This window comes from Brienomyrus brachyistius, chromosome 6 (genome assembly GCF_023856365.1).
Source record: "Brienomyrus brachyistius isolate T26 chromosome 6, BBRACH_0.4, whole genome shotgun sequence".
NCBI classification, from domain to species: domain Eukaryota; kingdom Metazoa; phylum Chordata; class Actinopteri; order Osteoglossiformes; family Mormyridae; genus Brienomyrus; species Brienomyrus brachyistius.
Window position 1 is genome coordinate 2,271,071 of NC_064538.1, and position 8,299 is coordinate 2,279,369.

Sequence of the window (8,299 nt, forward strand, 5' to 3'; positions counted from 1 at the left end):
TCCCTGCCTTGATCCCATTGTTTCTGGGATAGGTTCTGGACCCCCTCATGCCCCCCTCAACCCTACATAGGACATAGGGCATTGAAAATGAATGGATGAATGAAGAAATGGTCAGAACATTTTCTTTCCAAATTCACCTCTAACATCTTCATGTTCACTCATTCAGAGTTTTTGCTTGGAATATGCTATGATAAAATTATAATATACTATTAGAAAATAATTAATGTATAACCTTCCTTCCATATTCTAAATAGTTACCCTGGTCATTGTTGTGGGGGGGGGGAGGGGTACATAAAGTCTGTCCAAGGGAACACAGAGCACTAGGCTGGGATACATCCAGGGCGGGATGCCAGACCATCATGTACACATGCAGTGATACACTGTGGAATTCAGGGACGCCCTGTAGCCGAACTGCATGTCTTTGGATTGCAGAGGAAACTGTGTCGCAGTGAGAACATGTAAACTCCACATGGAGAGAACAGAGGTTTGACTAAAAAGCGCAGGACTGGAGGCCTCCAGCTGTCAGATTATTTTATAAGAAGGAAATATCTTCTGTGTTTTGGATTTTCTCTGCTGAGGACGGGCTCCCCCTTTGAGTCTGGTTCCTCTCAAGGTTTCTTCCTTCTACTGTCGGCTCTGGATTCCTTACTGGGGACTTTGGGCAGCGACAATGTAATGTTGTGAAAATGCACTATATTAAAAAAACAAATTGAGTTGTATAAACAGTGATAATAATAATTGCTACCATTGGTGTCCAGCACTGCACATTAATTTTAATTATTTACTTGTTTATGTTGGCTGTAAGTTGACTGTTGAGATGTTTTCATGTTCCCGTCCCTTATCTCTGCTGTGTTCTCTGGATGTTTCATGTCACTGCAAGCCCCATCTCAAGACAAGCTCCTTGTAACTGCAAACTGACACGGCCAACAAAGCCTTCCGTTCTGAACACTTCATCATTTATTCTCATAAGCTTGATTGTCAGACCCTTTTATCTGAAATAATCCTGTACACGGTTTATCGTTCATTTAGCAAACGGAAAATCTCCATGAGCAGCTTCGCGATGCTACTGCAGACCATAAGACTATTTTACAGTCAACAGCTCCTTGGAGTCCGTCTTAAAATAGGTCGGGGACGGCATCAGTACACGCGTCACAGTCCATCAAAGTCAATGGACAGCAGTTTTTAACAGGAACCTCTAGATAAAAACCGATAACCAAATAATGCGTCATCACTTAAATAACTAAGGAGTGGTATTTCTTTTGTGTGTGTGTGTATGTGTGTGGGCGGGGGGGCTTGCGTAATTTTCTAGCGTTGCGAAAAACTGTACAATTTCTTAATCATTCTTATCATCTCTCAAATTGCTCCACGGAACCCCAGAGTGTCACGAGTCCTGACTAAACACCGTAACAAGATAGGAAATGGGATGTTTGTCTTGACCGTTCTTCGTGTTCCTGCCCTGAATGGTATCGTAAGATTTGTTAAAAGGCGCATGCTTCCCTCTAGCGGTCAAATTAAGAATCACCTGTTTCTTTGTGGGGAAACTTGCATATTCTTGTCTGGGGCATTGCGCTAAAGGCAATTTGGGAAAACCTGTGGTACCTCCGATGGTACCAAACACAGACACACGCGCACATATTTGTAATTATATAATTCCTCTCCATTCACTTCTATAGGGGAAAACTCTAACCCCAACCTTAACCCCTACACAGCAGTATCTAAACATCATATGCAGAGCTATGAGTAATTTAGCCATCTAACTCCAGTCAGCCTCAGTAGGTTCTTGGACTGCGGGGTGCCAGAGTACCCAGAGGAAACCCTACGACGATCCAGGGAGATTATGCAAATTCCACATACGTGGAACCTGGAGAGAGACTTCAACGCCTGTCCCAGAGATTACAGGGAACGGAGCTTACCAGTGCCCCACCATGCCAGCTCCGTTGGGGTGGTTAATATATCATTATGCTACTTTGTGCGTCCTACATTTTACACAAAATAATCTGCTTAAATGGACGGATTGATAAATCTATGGAAAGATATGCTTGCCGGTGTTTTTGTAACAAGCTGGACAGCAAGCTGCCTCATCTGGTGTCTCATGTATCCGTGATGAGAATCGCCAGCATCACTGCTTGGCTTCACAACGGGTAGCTGTATGTTTTAGGTTTTATTCTTTAGTGCCACCTAGTGTTCACCAGGAAGAATGTCGTTGCTTTGCATTAAACAGAAAACTGCTTTGTGCCAGAACTCACTTGCACTTTAGTACCACTGGTTATTCTGGTCAGTTGCACTTCTGGTCATGCACTGGTGTGGGACCAGTTTGTGGCTCTGACCTGTAATCGGAAGGTGACCGCTTCATATTTGGTTTGGAACTTTTGGGGGCAGCAGCTGGAAGGCCGGCAGTGCGTCGTCGTTAGCCTCGCGCCGTGCGGCTGCTGCAGTTTGCCGATTTCACGTAGCCGTATCTATCCGCTATTTTTCCGGTACAGAAACTCAAGAGGTGGCAGAATCTCTGCCCAATTTTTACGGTCTGATTTCCTTAATGTAAAACTCACGAAGACGCTGAATATGTACTTAAACTTCACATATTTCAACCGAGGTATGACTAAGCTCGTGGGTGGAATTTGGGGGGTTGGAGGGGTGAACGACTCCGGGACCCGCACTCTAGGGGGCCCCCTGCTGATCTACACTGTATTTCTTTTAACGACAAAACACATAGATCAAGTGTCCACTTCAAACCATTTATGTAATCATTTTGGTTTAAATATTCTAATCTATAATTAAATATCTTAAATTTCACGGATTAATCCGCACTCCCCCAGGTTTTACCGCTGGCACCCTCCGCTTTGGTTACCATATTACTGATATTACATTGATTTCACCTCCCCTTCGCTTCTCTTTCAGCTCCAGGAAAACCTCGAATGCCAGCTTAGGGCTCACAGAGAAGTTAGTCAGGGTCAGCTGCTGATTTTCCATTTAATTAATCATCTGCGCCTGTTTCTAATCCATTATTCATACTTCGGGGCCTCAAAAAACTTTAGTCAGAGTAGTTGCATTCTGGGAATTTTTCTGTAGAACCTACACTTGACACTGCAGCACAAGGCAAATGTGAGATTTTGAACTTGGCCCTTGGATTATTGTGCATACTGGGGCAGGGTGTATCGGTCACCTGCGATGGAACGGGAACAAGGGCAGGGGTATCCATGGCGATCGCTCTGCAGCGTCCCACTCCGGTTTAGTCAGTGATGTTTCTGAATCTCACTACTCTATGGACCCGTACGTCTGGGGGAAGCATATGGCAGCCAGAATTACAGGCCTCATTCCAGCTGTAGCATGCGGTCTGTAAACGTTAAATATCAGAACATATTATCACATACTTTGCAGTGCATATATCATTTGATAATGAAGTGTGATGCGTATAAATTGATTACAACAAAAACAGTAAAAGTGCTTAATGGTGGATATCTCGGTAAACATGACAATGCTAGTACACATTAGCATCTTTCCCCTAGAAATGTGTGCTTACATCAACAGCGATTTGCGGATTAATTTTGACGTGAAGGTCTCCTGTGGCTTGATTGCTCAAACTAGCTTGGAGATATATCCAAAAAACTCAGAACCTCTAGGAACGGACTGTGGGATAACGCATTATTTGTACAAGGATGTTATTTTTACGTTTATTTTTTAGAGGAAGGGTCCATTGTTTGAGTTGTGTGATATCGATTTTTAATTTGACTTACAGCGCAGAATGTATCTACATGCAATATTTTTCTATGCCTTTTTAATGCCACTTCACGTCACATTACACGTGACATCTGCTGTTCACACTTTCTGTATTTTGGTCTCAGCTCAGACTTTATTTATAAAACCTCTCGTTAGGGCTGCCACTGCCGAGGGAGGGTCTTGCAGTTCCTGGAGCATGAATAACAGGTCTCACATTTACGGGTGTCTCCGTGGGTGGTGCTGACACCTTCGCCATGTTCCCCAGGGTTTGAGCGCTCAGATCTCTTTTCGCACTTTTTGTGTTCACATCATTTTCTTCAGCCGTCTAAAGTCAGACTGGACAAGCCCTTCTGAAGAGCTCTGGATGCTACACCCTGTCCTGCGTGGGATGTGATCTGTCAGTATGCCTCTGTCTGGGTGTGTACCTAATCATGGCTTAATCCACCGTGGGTCGGCTAATGAATCCTTTTCATGGGCGGAACTTTTTTTTTGATCGTTCACTACCCTTGACATTGTATCCTTTTCGTATCACCCATAATTAGATTTTCAGTCTTGTCAAATGAAAAAAAAAGCAACCGTCAAATGTGAATTCCACTGCCAGAATGTTCTGCTAATAAATCTCTGCCTCAGACTCCAGAATGCAAACAATCAGAGCCGGCGCTGCTCCATCTGTCAATGTTCTGTTTTCAATAAGAATTATAACAACGGCAACAACAATAATAAGTAACATCTGAAATACCTGGAGTTCGTCTAAACCTCCACTTTCCTAGAATTTTCTTAAACTATCTAAGGAACCTATTGCGAATGTCCACAATTTTCTTTTACCACATCTGCTGCCATTAGTAATATCATAAATTATACATCACATGAAGCCTACAGAATGTTTTTTTTTTTTGCGACAGAATAATAGAAAAATAATAATATAACCGTGAGATGGTATGTTGTTCATGCTACTATGAAAAATGACTCAGTAGATGAGGAATCAGCAATGAGCTGCACTGGGACCCTGATTCTGCTGCAGCCATACTACCTCTAATGCCAGTCAATAGCTGCAGGTTTTATGCAGTGAGCCCCACATTTCCTGAAACTAATTCTTGTTGGTGTGTTAAGTTCCGGCAAAAGAAATAGTTTTGCCTTGCAGCCTATGACCCACAAATCACGATAGATTACAATCTACTGAATTTCTGGTGCCGTATGTAACCTGCAGTGTGTGCTCTACTTGCATAGGTTTGCAGGGGGGGTCTTCAGTCCTCGTGCACAAAGGTTGCCATGGGAACAACCCCTGGACCCACTGCTGTGTTGTGGACCTCCGTTATCTTGGGGCTACATTGTCATGGATTCCTTCATGTCGGCTCCATATTATTCTGCTTTTTCTGTTCCCCTTCTCCCAGCCCCCCCTTACACAAGCCCCCCCCCTCGCCTTCCCTGAACTTTTTCCTGTTTTACTATCAATTTTTCTTCACCCTAATTTGCCGTTTTTTTCTACTTTTAACAATTTTTTTTTTCGCTCGCTTACATGTTATTTGTTTCTTTATTAAACTTACATTCACTATATGAGCATTAAATGACTGGTGTGCTATATTTATTTATTAATCTTTTTTTTGGCATAAAGTAAAATACGATAAAAATGAATGAGAAAGGGAATATATTTGCGTATAATTTAGTGCTACGTAATAAGCATCCAAAAATATCCATCCATCCATTTTCCAAACCGCTTATTCTACTGGGTCACGGGGGGTCCGGAGCCTATCCTGGAAGCAATGGGCACGAGGCAGGGAACAGCATGCAAAAACAAGTTTTTAAATTTAAAAAGAAAATTCAAAAGTTTAGGAGTTCTATTTGAAGAAGCATTGGTTTGCCATCCAAAAATGAGGAGTCCTGCTATCCACATCCCCCCCCCATTTTTTTTAACTGCTCTTACTATTCAGGGGGTCTGGAGCCTATTGCAGAAACTACAGGTGCCAAGCAGGGAACAAACCAGGATGGGGCAATACACACACAAAATATGCAGGGGTAGGATTGAATCCTGTGTGAGGCAACAGAACTACCCTCTGAGCAAGCATGGAGTAATAATAATAATAATAATAATAATAATAATATTATTAACCTTATTATTATCATTATTATTATTATTAGGGGCGGCATGGTGGTGCAGTGGTTAGCACTGTTGCCTCACACCTCGGGGACCCGGATTCGAGTCTCCACCTGGGTTACATGTGTGTGGAGTTTGCATGTTCTCCCCATGTCGTCGTGGGGTTTCCTCCGGGTACTCCGGTTTCCCCCCACAGTCCAAGAACATGCTGAGGCTAATTGGAGTTGCTAAATTGCCCGTAGGAATGCATGCGTGAGTGAATGATGTGTGAGTGTGCCCTGCGATGGGCTGGCCCCCCATCCTGGGTTGTTCCCTGCCTCAAGCCCGTTGTTTCCGGGATAGGCTCCGGACCCCCCGCAACCCAGTAGGATAAGCGGTTTGGAAAATGGATAGATGGATGGATTATTATTATTATACTGCGCTTGCAAAACTATTCAACCGCCTTGAAAATCATCACGATTGTCTGGAGTATTAAATATATACATAGAATTTTCTCAGACAGCATTTATGTTGAGATCTCTTTTGGTCCATTATATTTTCAAACGCCAAAATAGATCAGTTGTGTACTAACATTAAGGGGATAAACCATAAAAGCGGGATACCTGCTGTTCGCATAAGTATTCAAATCCCTTGCTTTCGAAGCTCCATGTTTACACAAACGACAAATTAATCACAAATGACACTAAGGTGACAATTATTAGACCATAATTCAACATAATTAGGTACTACTTAGTCTTCATGTTTTTCTCTGGATATAAAAAATACTCTTTTGAAGGGTCATTGTCTTTGATGGACAGACACTGTAAAGATGAAGACAAAGCAGCATTCTGCTGATATGAGAAAGAAACACACAAGGCAGGAAACATATCGAACTGCTTCAACGTCCCCGTGTACACTGCTGGATCCATGATAAGAAGGAAGGTCCATCCAGGCTCTTACCAGAACAGGCCGTCCCTCTACGCATCACTGCAGTCTGCAGTGCTCTTTGGCTGCAACTGGAGTGGAGGCGGGTCTGAGCAGCTCTGATATGAAAAGGCAGAACGTTCCATAATTTAGGACCAGCGGCTGAAAAAGCTTTGCCACCTCTGGTATTTGAGTCAAAGCCCTGATCTTAAACCTACTGAGAATCTACAAGTTCAGCGTTCATCTTTCTTCAGTCTTCAGTGAGGGTCATTAGTCCTCAAATGCTACGCCCCTGTAAATGTGCCTTGTATGTAAAGAGCTAACAGGTGTCCTGGGTAAGGAGAGGTCTCTCCTGGCCCATTTTCATCAGAAAACCTTTCTGGTTACCTTTGGAATTGCATTACAGACACTCACTGTTGTGTTAAAGGTCCAGTTTGGGCTAATTTCTTAAATTTCTCCCATTTACAGAACGTATTTCTTTAGCAGTTGCTTTTATTTCAGTACCATGGTCATTCATCTTTGTTTTGTGGCTTTCGTCTGGCTTTCGTCTGGCTTTCTGAACCACTCATTGCAGGGACTTTATTTCTGCTTGAGTGCTGGGCAGCTGCCAAGACCACTGTAGCTCTTATGGGTCTTTAAAAGTCATGACCCAGTACTATATAAACCTTAACAGGTCAAGAAATTCAATGAGTAGCTTTTGCTTTGTAAATAGTAACACTTATGCATGATGTTTTATTAAACAGCAGTGACGTTTATTGGAGCCTCTTTAGATAGACGGCTTCCCGCTATTTAGACCTAAACCTTCACTATTGCTTCATTTTATCTGTCTTCACGCCAATCTTTGTACGTAAAGCCGATTTTTAACAAACAAAGTACATGAAGAAAGCATATTAAACAAGGGCGAGTTCACGGATTTTTCAATAAAGGGAAACAAAGTTCCCAGGGTTCCTGTGTGAGGTTTAAACTGTCGTTAGGTTGAACCAGAGGCCCAGGGGTCCGGCGCAGTGTGAACGCAGCAGGTCTCCAGTGTCACCAGTCAAATTTCTTATCCACTTTTACCGCAACTTCTTTGATCCGAGGACCTAAAGCTGTAAAGGCTGTTAGGCTGGTCATAATGTAAAGTTAACAGCATCACTGCCCAGAATCCAGTGGGGATTATGGATTAAGGATCTCTGCAGATTATGATACCTTAGCTTGAATCAGGCACATTTCAGAGATGAAGGACAGTTTCTAGCTATGCCAGTTTGGTCTAAAGTAAAGATTTATGTAAATCATACAGGTAGTACTGAATAACAGTATTACTTATATTAATGGACTGAATGTATTAGTGACAATAACATTAAAGGCTAATAAATGCAACGTATTTATGGTGATCAATGCTTTTACACATATAATTTTTTTGTGTTTTACTTTGTTCTAGTATGTTTATGTTCATTCTGACCTTTATTTAAGAGTCTTCATTACATTTATTTATCTTGTACATTCGGACATTTTACGATTAGGATACGTTGACTGGGTAAGAACAGTGGATGGCGCTGTTGCTGCACACTTCTCGTTTTGGGGATTGGCCCCAGTTTGTGCTAGTGT